The following is a 15,038-nucleotide window of genomic DNA, read 5'->3' as shown; positions in this document are numbered from 1 at the left end:
CCCCCCACCATGAACTCCATTAGTCCCCCCCTCCCCTGATAGCCCCTAAATCAGCTCCAATTATTCACAGGAGGGGGATCTGGGCTGAGCTGTGATTACAGCTAGAATGGAGGGGGTGAGGGATGGGAACTTGAGTGCCAGGAAGACTGGAAGGCCAGCCATGGGCAGAGTGGGGAGGGGCAGAGAAGGAGGTTGGGACTTGTGGGCAGATCCAGGACAGAGACCATCCAGGGGCAGGGACCTGGGAGCTTGAAATGGGGAGGGAAGGCCAGGCTGAAGATGGGCAACTGGAGGTCATAGCTTATATTTAGTGCCCCCAACACACACTTAAAAACCAAGAACATTAAGGAGTGGGTTGTCCTGACCATTGTCATCATTGCCAAGCATTTATGCCAAGTTGGCCAATTTTGGATGGCAAGATAAATGATCTAAACTTTCAGACTTTCCTGAGAGGACTTCACTGTTCCTTTCAGCTCTTACCCAGGAAGCCACCCTCCCTCTGTCTGTGTTCTGGGGAGCACACCTAGTGGCCTGTGGGTGAAACAGGGAGCGGCAGGTGGCATGTACGCTGACGTCCATGTGCTGAGGTGATTTGTGTGTTCAGCAGAGAGATCAGCCTCATGCTCACCTGTCAGCCACACTTTCCACGTGGGATCAGGGAGTCCTCTTCAGCACTCTGATTCCTTCAAGGCTTGTCAGCAGCCCCTTCACATCCTGGAGGGAGAAACACACACACTTTGCCCCCTAGCTCCTTTCTGTTAGCACTCTACTGTATTCTGAGCCTTCGCATTCCTTGGCGCCTGCGCTGGTCCAAGCCACCATCACAGCTCATCTGGATCCATGCAGTAGCCTCCTCACTGGTCTCCCTCCTGCCACCGTACTGCCTATAACCCATTATCAACACAACAATAATTCTTGTAAAACACGAGTTGCATCATGTCCCTCCTCTGTTTAAAATCCTCTAGTGGTTTCCCATCTCGGGCAGAACAAACTGTACAGCCTGACCACAGCCAACAAGACCCTGCAGGATTTGACCGTCATTATCCCTCTGTCCTCAACATCTCCCACCACTCTTGCCTCACTCACTGGGTTCCAGTCTCCTAGCTAGTCTTTGAATATGGCCCACGCTCTGGCCTCAGGAACTTTGTATATACATGCTCTTCCCTTCCCTGGAATGCTCTTCTCCTCAAAGTCTGCGTGGCTCCCTCCTGCTCCTCCTATAGGTTAGGTCACCTGGAGGTTACCTTTTTAATGAAGCCTTCCCTGACCACTTTTCCAAAACTGTACCCCCAGTACTCCCTGTCCCCTTCCACTGTTTTGTTTTTCTCTATTTTTTATGATAGAACTTATCATCATCCAATCTTACTGATTTGGTTTAGCATCTCTCCACCAGCACCACTACTAGTATGTAAACTCCACTTTTTACTTTCCACACTTGGAAACAGATTTTTGTCTATTTTGCTCATAGGTATAGCCCCAATGCCTGCACATAATAAAAGCTAAACAAATATTTATTCAATGAATGAATAATTGACTTCCCAGCTAGCATGTGAACTCTTTGGAAAGGAAATATATTTCTCCCCTAAATAAATTATTAAATATAAATGTCTTAAAAGAGTGCCTAGTAGGATTCATTCAGTAAAAGTTAATAATTGCCGACCTGTGGTGGTGCAGTGGATAAAGCGTCGACCTGGAAATGCTGAGGTCGCTGGTTCGAAAACCTGGGCTTGCCTGGTCAAGGCACATGTGGGAGTTGATGCTTCCAGCTCCTCCCCACCTTCTCTCTCTGTCTCTCTCTCCTATCTCTCTCCCTCTCTGTCTCTCTCTCTCTCCCTTTCTCTCTCCTCTCTAAAATGAATTTTAAAAAAATTAAAAAAGAAAAGAAAAGAAAAAGTTAATAATTGCCATCAACATCATCAACTTGTTTCTTTTGTATCCTGGGCACCAGGTAAACACAAACGAGTACTTGTTGAACAAAAGGATAACTGAGGACCTCGGACCCCTTTGTACTACCCTGAGAGGCAACAGGGGGACTCTGTCCTGCTAGCTGTAGGGCGGGGCCAAGGAGCATGCTAGGTCCAGATTGCTGGATGAGCATTGCAGAAGGTGGTGCAGGACTATTCACTATAACACTTATGGAGCACTCACTTTGTGCCAGTCCCTGGAATCACAAAGATGATTTTGACCTGGCCCTAGTCCTTGAAGAACTCAGAGTATATATAGGGAGAGAGGCGAGTTAAACTTTCACACGCAAGAGTGGGATGGAGAGGGGAGGGGCAGAGGCTGGAAAGACTTCCAGAGAAAGGGAAGTTAAGCTGAATGTGGAAGGATGAGAACAAGTGAGCCAAGATAAGCCAGGAAAGACCTTATGTTCCTATTCTCTGGTCCTCAGTCTCCCCATTTGTCCCTTAGAGGTGATGGATCATATGATATTCAAGGCCCCTCTGGCCTCAACAAGCTGCAGCTCCACGGGCTGACCTCCTGATCCTGGAGCTGTGCTTTGGTTTCTGCTGCCCCCTGCTGGAAACTGTTGGTGGCAAGGAAAGCAACGTCCAACCTCACCTCCCTTCTTTGCTCCAAGTGAACACCAACCATCTAGTCTGGGCCTCCAACACCTTCCACCTCTCCAGAACCAAATTAAACAACACTTACTTGTTTCTCAGATATGAAATACTCTCAATACATATTATTGACAAAGGATTTGAAACCAGAATACATAAAGAATTTATAACCATTATAACCCAGCAATCCCACTCCTAAGTAGCTACCAAGAAAAGCTTACACATATATCTAAACTAGACTCTACACAAATGTTTATGGTAGCATTATTTGTAGTATCCCCAAACTGGAAAAATACCCAGTGCCTATCAACTAATATAAAGATAAAACAAATTGAGGTAAATTCATACACCACTCAGTGATAGAAACATGAACCATTAAAAAGCCTTAAGAAGTCAGGCACAAATGAGTATATATTGTCTGAGCCGTTTATATAAAATTCTAGAACAAACAAATTTACAGTAATGAAAAGCAGGTCAGAGATTTAATAGGGCTAGGTTTGGGGAGATGAGAATGGAATTGAGGTGCAGTGTTATCTGTAAAGGGATGCAAGAAAGTTCTGGGGGAGAAGGAAATGGTTTTTAAAAAATTTTAGATTGGGCCCCGGGCCGGTTGGCTCAGTGGTAGAGCGTCGGCCTGGCGTGCAGAGGTCCCGGGTTCGATTCCCGGCCAGGGCACACAGGGGAAGCGCCCATCTGCTTCTCCACCCCTCCCCCTCTCCTTCCTCTCTGTCTCTCTCTTCCCCTCCCGCAGCCAAGGCTCCATTGGAGCAAAGATGGCCTGGGCGCTGGGGATGGCTCCTTGGCCTCTGCCCCAGGCGCTAGAGTGGCTCTGGTCGCGACAGAGCGACGCCCGGGAGGGGCAGAGCATCGCCCCCTGGTGGGCAGAGCGTCGCCCCCTGGTGGGCGTGCCGGGTGGATCCCGGTCGGGCGCATGCGGGAGTCTGACTGTCTCTCCCTGTTTCTAGCTTCAGAAAAATACAAAAAAAAAAAAAAAAATTTAGATTGGGCTGGTGGTTACACAGATGAACACATTTGCCAAAACTCATCAAACTAAGATGTTGAATTAAGTGAAATGAGCCAGACACAAGGACAAATATTGTATAATTTCATATTTTAGGTCCTTGGAGCAGTCTAATTCATAGAGAAAGTAGGTACAAAGGGCTGTGGTGGGGAGGAACAGAGAGTTACTGTTTAATGCGGACAGAGTGTCAGTTTGAGATGATGAAAATGGTCTGGAGATAGATGGTGATGATGGTTGTTGCACAATATGAATGAACTACAAGGCTGTGAACTGTACACTTAAAAATGGTTAAAATGGTATAATTTATGTTATGTATATTTTACCACAATAAAAAATCTAAAAATTGGTCATTGAACTGTATACTTTTAAGTGAGTACAAATATATCATATGTCAATTATATTCCAATGATATAAAGTTGATTTTTAAAAGTCTCCAAGGGGGCCTGACCAGGCAGTGGCAGGGTGGATAGAGCGTCGGACTGGGACGCCGAGGACCCAGGTTCGAGACCCTGAGGTCGCCAGCTTGAGTGCAGGCTCATCTGGTTTGAGCAAAAAGCTCACCAGCTTGGACTCAAGGTTGCTGGCTCAAGCAAGGGGTTACTCGGTCTGCTGAAGGCCCACGGTCAAGGCACATATGAGAAAGTAATCAATGAACAACTAAGGTGTTGCAACAAAAAACTGATGATTGATGTTTCTTATCTCTCTCCGTTCCTGTCTGTCTATCCCTCTCTCTGACTCTCTCTGTCCCTGTAAAAAAAAAAAAAAATAAAATAAAATAAAATAAAAGTCTCCAAGGGGGAGAGTTCCTGTCTTGCTCTTGCTCTTCAAGAACTAGAGTAGCTTTTTCTGTCACCAGTGTTGATTTACAGAGGGAACTCTGTAATAAGATGGACCATGGACCTGGATTCAAATTCTGCTTCTACCCTCCCCTTTTTAAGTGATAGGAGGGGGGAATAGTGAGATAGACTCCTGCATGCACCCCAACCAGTATCTACCCGGTAACCCCTTCTGGGGCCATGCTGAATCTACTGGGCTATTTTTAGCGCCTGAGGCAGAGGCCTGGACCAATCCAGAACCAATCAAGCCACTGGCTGCAGGAAGGTAAGAGGGGGAGAAGAGGGAGAGAGAGGGGGAGAGAAGCAGATAGTCGCTTTTCTTTCTTTTTTTTACAGAGACAGACAGAGACAGTCAGAGAGAGGGATAGATAGGGACAGACAGGAATGGAGAGAGATAAGAAGCATCAATCATTAGTTTTTCGTTTTGGCACTTTAGTTGTTCATTGATTGCTTTCTCATACGTGCCTTGACCGTGGGGCTACAGCAGACCAAGTAACCCCTTGCTCAAGCCAGAGACCTTAGGTCCAAGCTGGTGAGTTTTTTGCTCAAACCGGATGAGCCGGCGCTCAAGCTGGTGAGCTTGAGGTTTCGAACCTGGGTTCTCCGCATCACAGTCCAAAGCTCTATCCACTGAGCCACCGTCTGGTCAGGCAGATGGTCGCTTTTCTTATGTGCCCTGATGGCGGCGGGGAGGGGGTGGGATCCATCCTGGGACGTCCATGCCCTTTCCACTGAACAAACCGGCCAGGGCCTGCTTCTCTCACTAGTGTTCTAACCACGTGAGTATCGGTTTCATCTTGTAAATGAAATGAATCTCCAGTTAAGGACTAAATGAAACAATACGCTTAAAGGGCTGATGGTGATGATAGCAAATGTTATAAAATTGTCTTTATCCCCTCGAACAGAGACTGATAAGGGAAAGGTGCCCTAAGAAGGGTGGGGTCAGGTTGACGACCTCCAGAGTGAGCTCATTCTCTCAGGTCCACTGTGCGCCCTGTGCGAAGTGCTTGCTGGCCGCCAGGTAGCGCCTGGCAGAGGCCGCAGACTAGGCGTGCAGAGGCAGAGTCCGCGGGAGGTTGCTTTCCAGTATCGCACGCGCTCACAGGGTGTTTTGGGACGGCTGGAGTAGAGGAGACGCCTTTCCCGAGCTGAGATGCGGCTGGTCGGTCCCCCGCTTATCGTGAATAAGATCATGGTCGTTGGACCCACTGGCAAGGTGCGATCTCATGAGCTCGCCTCTGCACGCCCACTTTATAGACTGGAAAGCTGAGGCTCGAGAAGTGCAGTAACCCAGGCCGCACAGCTGGTGGAGAGTTGCTCTTCTCTATTCTCAACCCTGTCTGTTCAGGTCCCCGCTGCCTAGGCGCTCGGCCTCTGTGGTCCCATCCCAACACTACTGTCCTCCCGGGTTTTCTGGATCACTAGCCAACCCCCCTCCTCCACCCACGTTTCCTTGTGAAAACTTCCTGCCGCGGCGCGGTCCCAGTCCCACCTCCTTCCTGCCCTCCGCCCCTCCGCGTCTCCCCGCCCTGCCGACCACAGCCTTCGGCTCCTGCCGCTCCGCATTTGGGCTAAGGCTCCAAGCGGGAGTGTTGTCCTGTCCTCCTCCGGGCCACCTTGGCGGTCCCCACCCCAGGCTGACAGAGAGGTAGGACCCCAGGCAGGTAAGTGACTACGCACCCCCAACCATCGCCCGGGGGCAAGGGCGTGCAAACCCTGAAGTCCCTTCTGGACTGGAGTCTGAGCTCCCTGGGTGGGGAGCCGGGATATAGGCTGAAAGAGAGATAGAAGTGAAGGGGTGCCAGTAGTGGCGAGAGGCCCAAAGGGGTTGGGTTGCCATGCTTAATGAAGCAACAGGTACATGACAGGAAAATGAGGCTGCTTCCCAAAGCCCTGCTGCTGCTGGGTGAGTCCCGGCAGCCTCCACCTGCTCACCCTCCCAGGGCTGGAGGGCCAAGGAGTACCAGGTCCTCTATTTGTTGAAAGGAGCTTTGAGTATCCACAGTGGAGTCAAGGCTGGTAAGGTGGAATTTCTGCTCTGCTCCTTACTAGTTGTGGAACCTTGGTCAATAGACTTAAACTCTGCCTCAGTTTCTCATTTCTAAAAGGGGAATAATAATATATAGTGCCTACTTCATGGTTTAGTTGTAGACTTAGATGAGCTAAAACATGTCTTCTGGTCAGTGTTTCTTATTAGTGTTGCCTCTCTCCCCTCCAGGAGAAATGTTTGAGAATGTAGAGAAGGGACCCAGGTTGGTAGGTTCCTGGCACTTAGAGCTTTGCCAGTTTTGAGGATAGGAAATTGACCAAAGGTCTCAGGCACCTGAGTCCTCATAAAACCCCATTGGCTTGGGATGATCTGAGGTAGTGCTAACAGCAAGACTTGTGTGTGTGAGGGGGATTGAGTTGAGGGCGGTGGGGGGGAGGCAGGTCCAGTTCCAGTAGTCCAGGCCCCAACAAGACCATTCCTCACCCTCCATCTCCAGTCTCCAGTAGTGGAGGCCCTGCTCTCCTGGCCCTTTATGAGTGACCTCTCCCAAAGCTGGGCTGTGATCCCAGTCCCCGGGGATGGGAACAACTTGTGCTGGCCTGAGGTTCCCAGGCAAGATCAGGCAAGGGGTCAGCTCTGAACCCTGGCCTAAGCTGGTCGGGGTAGGGGGGGTAGGGGTGGGGAGCTGTTCTCTGAACCTCATCCCACCCCAGTCCATGATAGAGCACCTGTGTGTGTGCACATGTGAGCCAAGGTGTGTGGGCAGCTCTTCCATCTCCTGTCCTCTGTCCCCTGCTGCTGCCTCTCCCACCTCTGAGGTGTCCCAAAGTCTACCCATCATATTTGCTGCTGTAGTTGGGGCTACCTTCTCTGCCACCTAGGAGCCGGCTTGGTGGCCAGGTAGGCTCACCTCTCTGTCTTCTTCTTTTCACTGAGAGGTGAAGCCCATGGTTGACATCTGTTTCTCTACTTCCCCCACCCCCCAACATTCCCTATCAGACTTTTCCAGAAGAGGAAACTCCAGGCAGCACCATCCACCAATCGGAAATCTGGATAGAGATAGAGGTCACTGGGCTGCTGTCTGCCTCCCCATCGACACATGCTGCTGGGGAGGGGCTGAGGCCAGGTCAGGCCTCCACTGAGGTACGCCCCACCCCCTCCTTCCAAAAGCCTTGGAAGCCTCGAGAAAGAGGACTCCTGGGACATGTGAGGGACTGTGGGGCCCAACCTAACTGTGGGGAGGGTATCAGCTCCATTCCTGACACATGACCTCTGGAGAGAAGTCAGCAGTAGGAGAAGGAGAAGGCAGGGAGGGAGAAGGAGAGAAATACAGAGACATAAATATGAAAACAGAGAGAGAGAATTAGAGACTCCTGGAAACAGCAGGGCCCAGAGGGGGGAAGAAAGGCCAACTAAGAAAAACAGAGCAGAGACCTAGGAAGAAGAAGGAGGGGGAGACAGAAGGAAAGACAGAGAGTCAGAAGGCCAAAAGGAAACACAGGAAAGAAGGACCTAAAAGGGCTGCACAGGCTGGTCCAAACCCTGTTGGTTGGCTGTATGATCTGAGACAAATTCTTTAACCTTCCTGGGATATTTCCTCATCTACAAGATCGGAGCATAGTATAGAGGCACCTACTTTCTAGGATTGCTGAGAGAATGAAAAGAAAGGATCAAGGTTCTAGCCAACATTGTACTTTTTTTTTTTTTAGATTTTATTTATTCATTTTTTATAGGGAGAGGAGGGAGAGGGGAGAGAGAGAGAGAGAGAGAAGGGGGAGAGCAGGAAGCAGCAGTTACCATAATGTGCCTTGACCAGGCAAGCCCAGAGTTTTGAACTGGCGACCTCAGGGTTCCAGGTTGATGCTTTATCCCTTGTGCCACCACAGGTCAGTCTGTACTTCTTCTTTTTTTTCTTTCTTTTTTTAAATGAGAGAGAGAGACAGGAAGGGAGAGAGATCAGAAGCATCAATTCATACTTGCATCACTTTAGTTGTTCATTTGTTGCTTTTCATACATGCTCTGACTGGGGAGCACCCCCCTCAAGCCAGCAACCCTGAGCTTCAAGCCAGCGACCATAGGACCATGCCTATGATCCCACACTCAAGCTGGCAACCCCGCACTTAACCTAGCGCTCAAGCTGGTGATCCTGCACTCAAGCCACATGAGCCTGCACTTAAACTGGTGACCTTGGGGTTTCGAATCTAGATCCTTAGTGTCCCAGGTTGATACTGTATCCACTGTGCCCCCAGCAGTCAGGCAACAGTGTACATTTAACAAAGGGTAGTGACTGGTACCGAAAGATAGAGGTCTCCAGAGAGGACCGGCATGTGGGTGAGCTCTCGGACTTCCTGGGTCCCCTTTCCTCTGTCTCCCACCCCATTCCCAGAGTAGTGGCATCTGGAACCTAGTCCCTCTATTTAGGAGGAGGTGTGGATAAACAGTAAGGGGACATTGTCCCTGAGCTGAGATGCACACCCCCTCCTCTCCAGGTGACTCGGTGCCATACTACAGTGTATTTATCCCATAGCAACTTGGAGGTCAGCCTTGAGGAATTCCTGCTGGAGGTCAGGGGTCAGGTCTGAGCTGCTTTTCAACTTGTAACATTGGAAGTTCTTTCCGGAACTCCATCTTCCATTGTCTTGCCAATGCTGTCTTGAGGGCCCTGGAAGGAGGGTTCAGTTCTGCTGTCTAATGAGTCAGGGAGGAGCCACAGCCTCCAAACATCTCTCCCCCTCTCCCATTCCCTACAAAGTAAGATCAAGCCTTACTAGAGTTGGGAAGGATTTTAGGGTTTATCGGTCCATTCACTCCACTCAGATGTTTAGTTACTGCTGTCCGGTGCCAGGCACCTTGGGTGCTTGCATATGAGTGCTGCTGGTGCTGGGGATGCACTGGAGGGGGAGGCAGAGAAGTGCCCTGGCCCACGGAGCTCCATCCCAGTGGGGAAGACAGCCCTGAATAACAGCAATGACTATGGGATGGGAGGAGACATGGGGGGGGGGTGGCAGCAGACCCACTATTGGAGCCTAGGAGAGGAATTAGATTGGAGAGGGATCCCAGCCTGGTGGGCAACCAGACTGACAAGCCGGCAGTCTCAAGTGAGGTCTCATCACCTGATCAGACTTGAGGTGTTCCAGGGCCTGTGAACGTCTGGATTGGCTTGGGTTAGTCCCACATGCCCCCAGAGGAGAGAGCCAAGCCTTTGGCTGGGGTCTCTGGAAGTACTGTTCCATGTCCGGTGTGGAGCAGGCCTTAGGGCAGAATTGGGGGAGAAAAGTCCAGGTCTCCCTCCGGCCAAGGGACTGGGGGTCCCTGTGCTGGTTAGGGCAGGGAGGAACAGGTGAGGTCTGCAGCCGCTGAAGGGGCTTCCTGGAAAAGGCTGGCCTGAAAGGCTGGGTAGGATCTGGGCATTTCCGGGGTGGCCTGGGCAGAGGTGGCTCTGTGATGAGAGGCGTATGGGGGGCAGCAGGCTGTCCAGCGTGATGGGAGCACAGGGACAGAGGCCATGAAACTGGACATCTGGTGGGGCTGTGCCTGGGGGCACTTTCCTGTGTTGTGGGGAGCCACAGAGGCCATTAGAGAGGGGGTGGCCAGAGCTTTCTGAGGAATGGTGATGAACACTTGTTGGTGGGCCAGAGGGGAACTTTCCATTGAAAAGAGCTGCTCCGGCCTGACCTGTGGTGGCGCAGTGGATAAAGCGTTGACCTGGAATGCTGAGGTCACCAGTTCAAAACCCTGGGCTTGCCTGGTCAAGGCACATATGGGAGTTGATGCTTCCTGCTCCTCCCCCTGTTCTCTCTCTATCTCTCCCTATCACTGTCTCTCCCCTCTCTCTCTAATAAAAATGAATAAATAAAATCTAAAAAAGTAAATAAATTAAAAAAATTAAAAAAAAAAGAAAAAGAAAAGAGCTGCTCCTTGGCCTGTGTCACCCCAGGGTTGCCTTCCACCCACTGCTTTGTTTTCTGAAGGAGATTTTAGTCCTGCAATTGCCTCTGACAACCAGTCAGCCCTTGGAACCTAGTCCCTCTATTGGGCAAGTCATTTTACCTGAGACCCCACTTGCCTGTGAAGTGAGGATAACAGTCACTAGCACCTACGGGTAATGGCGAGGGTCAGAAATGGCGCTGGTGCCAACCTCCAATAAGCATGGAGATGTTTGGTGAATCAGAATCCCTGCAGTTTCCCTGTTTCCTGATGAGTAAACAGGTCAGACAGAGGACCCTCTAACTTCTCTTTCCTGAGTCATAGAGAACACAAGGCCAACCCCTCACCCCTGCCCTCTTCCCGCCCGGCCTCTGGCACACATGCAGGCTTCCTGTCCCTCCATCCGGCAGACATGCCTGGTGTGCTGGAGGCCTGGCTTAGCTGGATGTGGGAGGTGCTCTGCGTTTGCACGTGCAAGTGAATATATGTATGCACTGAGTGGCTTGTGGAGCTGGTCAGAGTGCATCCCTGTGTGGGGAGAGACGGGGAGTCTTCAGATGGAGACTTCACAGAGTGGGAGGACTAAGGGATCTTTCTCCACAGCAAAGATAAGTGAGGAAAGGGCACAGAGAAATAGACACCGAGGCAGGGAGAGAGACAGACGAGAGTTACAGGGCAAGGCACCCTTGGCACCGAGCTAAGACACATGGCACAGTGTGTGGGTCATGGCCAGAGTTCAGCTTCCACCTTACATGTGAAGGCAGATTCCGTAGTGTGGTGAACATACTACCCAACTATACATGGCAGCCTTGATACAGCAAAGGAAGGAGAGAGGCAATAAGACAGAGGCTGAGAAACTGATGGAGGAAGGAAAAAAAAAAAGGTAGAAAGCAGAGAGTTTCTGATGAAGAACAAGACAAAAGGCAAAAAGAAAGAGGTAGCCTGGAAGTTGAGGGTTCTGCTTCTGCATGAGCACATGTTCACTGAGCAGCCTCTGGTCTGAGCGTCTGTTCCAGGGTGGTCAGTGGAACCAGCAGTTCCAACCCGTACTGAACCCTGGGAGATGTGTGGGTTATTCTCCCATTTTACAGATGAGGAAATGGAGGCTCACAGGGCTCAACTGCCGTGCCTGAGGTCACACAACTTGTGACAGCTTGTAAATACTACAACCTTTGGACTCCAAGATGGGGAGAGGGAGAGAGAGAGAGGACACAACTCAGAGAGGTCCAGCGGAATCAAGCAAGGAACTGGAGGTGTTGCTCAGGCTGAGGGCTGGGGAAGCAGAATCCAGGCGATGTGCCTGTCAACTCCCTTTGGCTTAAAGGAGTACCTGGCGGCCAGCCCATTATTCTGGGGGATAAGGTTCTGGGGGATCAAGGCAGGTACCCCATCCCCACTTTCTGCCTGTGAGCATCTAAGGCCCCATTCCTATTCCTGGATCATCCTGGGTGTTCTTCAGAAAAACAAAACAAAACAAGAAATAGCTTTTCCTGGAATTAATTCCTAAAGGGTATGACAATTCCAAGTGGTGTGGGAATGGGTGCAGGGCTGAGACCGCTAATGTTAACTGAACGTATTCTGTACGGGCTCTAAGCACTTTATCTGTACTAATCATGCGTTAGTCTGCACATCAGCCTTACCAGGGCAAGTACTCTTTTCCTTCCCATTTTATAGATAGAAGTCACAACCAGGCTTGAGTGGAGGTGCGAGAGGATGCAGAACTCACAGGGTATCCTTTGCTGCACTACCTCCCAAAGAAGAGAAGCTAGAAGGGATGGGTGTGGAAGTCCCCCTTGCTGTCTCACTTCCATCAGCCCCACTCTTGCTTTTTGCCTTCTATAGAAATGAATCGTCTGTCCACTAGGAACTCTACGCCCTCCCAGAGGTCTCAGACTCATTCCTCTCCTCCTAGGGGCTATAGAACAATGAGGGTAGTGGACTCCTCACTGGAGGAAATCAGCTGAGCTTGGAGAAGAGCAGGGGAGGGTGAGCTGGGTTGGGCCCTGTGTTGGCTTGGGGGTAGAGAGGGCAGGGGTGCTGGGGGCTGTGCAGATAGGACAGGGACTGGGGGCCTGGCCAGGAGCCCAGCTGCTTTGCATCTCGAGATGGAGGAGAGAGACGTGTCAGCTCATTCTTGACTGTAAACACATCCCAGTTCCCACGCCTCCGATCCTGTTCTTGCTGGAGCCCCCACCCCCATCCCCTCCTACTGCCAGGCTTTTCTCCTCCCCAGAACTGAGGCTATGAAAAAGAGATGCAAAGCCCCTGGGATTCCTGCCTGGACTGCGAAAAGACGAGCCATTGGGAGGCCTCTGGCAGCTCTGATACTACCGGCTGTGTGGCTTTGGGCGACTGACTTACTCTCTCTGCCCATTTCCTGATCTGTAAAATGAATAATAATACCTGCCACAATTAACTGATATAAGCTTTAAATAGGGTAATCCATGTAAATCACTCAGCAGCCTGCCTCAATCAACACAGTAGCTGATGTGTGGGGTCACATTATTCTTATTGTGACAGAAGGTGCCGGGGCCCCTCAAACTAGAGATACAGTGGAAGAAGAGGCGAGAGTAGGGAGCGGGGCCATCTGTTTGGGAAGAAGCAGCAGGGGTCCTTGGGGTGCATCTCAGTGAGTGAATTGAGGGCCCCTGAGGTGAGATGGAGTGATAGTAGTTGTTGGACCCACGCTGCTGGGCCTGGAGAGGGCTGGGAGAGAATGGACAGGGCTTCCGGTCCCCTTGTCCCTCAGGAATAAAGGATCCAGAGGAGACAAGCCCGACAGGCCAGGCTGGGGCTGTGGGCTTCTGGTCAGGCCTGTGCTCCCCTCTCAGGGGCTGAGACAAGTCAGGCCAGTCGCTTCCCCTTCCTGCCAGGGTCTCTACCCCATCGCCGCCCTCCCCGCTGGCCCCACCCTGGCCGCCAGCCCCACAACCAGACAGCTGATGCTTCGTCTGCACCCCAGTCCTACCATGAGGCCCTTGAGAAAAAACAGAATCTCCTCACTCTCCAGCCAGCTCCCTTGTGGCCACTGGAGCCAGCTAGCCTGCTGCCCTGCCCACCTCCAGCGCTCTCTTTTGAACCCCAGGTGAACCATTTCCTCTGAAAACTGGCTGGCAGGAGGTGATGGTGGGCGGGGCTGAGGTGAAGGGAGGAAGGATTCTGAGAGCCGGCAGCCCAGCCTGCACAGCCTCTTCCTGTGCCCCGGCTCAGGTCCTTCCTGCTCTAGTTCTGTCCACCTCACTGCAGCCTCCAGCTGGGGGCAGAGCCCGGCCAGGGGAAGCCTGGCCTCCTGGTGTGGTTGGAGTTGAGGCTCACCCAGGGATGATCTTGGATCCAGACAGACTAAGCTCTAAGCTGAGGATAGGGGCCCACAGTGGGGGTTCAGCAAGAGGGGTGTGTTAAGGGGGAGATGTGTGGAGGGCTCAGGGTCCTGCCCATGGCCCTGACTGCTGAGCACTTGAGGGAGAAGAAGAGGGAGAAGGTCATCTGAGAGCAGACAGGGCACGCGCCGGAGGTAGGCACTGGGCCTGGGAAGGTGGTTAGAGCAGGACAGGGCCAGAGGAAGTAGTTTGGGGACACTGGGAGGAGCCAGCTCTGTTTGGGTGCAGGATGGCAGCATGTCTGGGGGATGCTGTGGGGTGGTGCACCAGGACAGGCAATGAGTGGTCTGAAGGACACTGCTGGTCCCTGAGGACAGGCTGAGTCCCCACCCCTACCCACCCACTCAGTGAGCCACAGTGCTCACTCAGCTTGGGAGAAAAGCTAATGAAAAGAAGCTTCTGACCTTGACCACCCCCACCATCCCACCTTCTGAGTTGAGGGCAATGGGAGGACTGAGCCATCCCCACTCCCTGCTGCCCTCCCCCAAATATACACATTCTAGCTAGTCTCCATTTCCTGTTTCCAGGCTCTATATCCTGAGCACCAGGATACTCTCTGGCTCCTGGGGCCCTGAAGCCACGTTGCCTGAGCTCACCTGAAGTTTTTCTCGGGATTCTCAGGGGCATCGTGGGGACTGAGGCCTGAGGGGAGGAAGCACAAAAGCCAGAGGTGGAGATTTGCCTCCAGGGAGCTGTGATAGGAACAACTAGCCGGAGTGGTGGGTGGTACTGCTGCTCTGCAGGACGGGAGGGCGCTGGGTCAAGATTTCTATGGGAAGGAGGCCACCTGGGGAGGAGAGGTGGCCCACCCTTTGGCTGAGAGGGACTCCTGTGGGGGTGTACTCTCTGGGTGAGACTGGGTAAGTCTGGGAGCACATCTCTTGCTCCAAGACCTGGAGGGGAGTGTTGCCTTGACCGTGAGAGCAGCTGTGAGCCCCCTGGGAGTGTGTGGGTGGGGGTGTGTGGGGTGGGGCCAGGCATCCAGCATTCCAGAGATACTCAGGGGTATAAGGGGCCAGCAACCTGACCTTTCTGCTCCAAAATCATAAGCAGATGTGGGTGCCTCGGGGAGGCATAGAGCAGGAACCAGGGCAAGTTTTAGGAACTTTAAACATGGAATCTGAAACCAGCAGTGGGAGCGGCCATGCAGGAGCTCAGCCTCCCTGAGCTCAGAAGCAAAACAGACTCATCTGAGTCCTGACTCGCTTCCTACCCACTGGGCAAGGCTAGGGGTGGAGGGGTTGGAGAGGAGCCCATTTCCAGATGGTTGATGGGGTGGCCAGAGGGAGGTAGGTGCTTCTTGTTAAACCTGAGGCCTCCTCC

The 15,038-nt window shown here is 51.9% G+C and overlaps 1 protein-coding gene across 5 annotated transcripts in view; it reads left to right on the top strand.

The window, feature by feature from the left end:
• Positions 1-5,953: 5,953 nt before the first annotated feature.
• Positions 5,954-15,038, top strand: part of PEAR1 (platelet endothelial aggregation receptor 1) — a 30,954-nt gene continuing 21,869 nt past the window's right edge. For 3 of the 5 annotated variants that reach the window (XM_066362141.1, XM_066362140.1, XM_066362138.1), the window contains exons 1-2: positions 5,954-6,082; positions 7,408-7,551. The gene's annotated coding sequence lies outside the window, so the exon portion shown is untranslated. Of the gene's footprint in view, positions 6,083-7,263; positions 7,309-7,407; positions 7,552-15,038 lie in introns of all 5 variants that reach the window. The other 2 variants (XM_066362139.1, XM_066362142.1) reach the window with 2 other exon arrangements.

Source organism: Saccopteryx leptura, chromosome 2, assembly GCF_036850995.1.
Source record: "Saccopteryx leptura isolate mSacLep1 chromosome 2, mSacLep1_pri_phased_curated, whole genome shotgun sequence".
In the NCBI taxonomy this organism is placed as follows: Eukaryota; Metazoa; Chordata; class Mammalia; order Chiroptera; family Emballonuridae; genus Saccopteryx; species Saccopteryx leptura.
The sequence above is the reverse complement of the archived record's forward strand: the minus strand, read 5'-3'. Positions and strand labels throughout refer to the sequence as shown.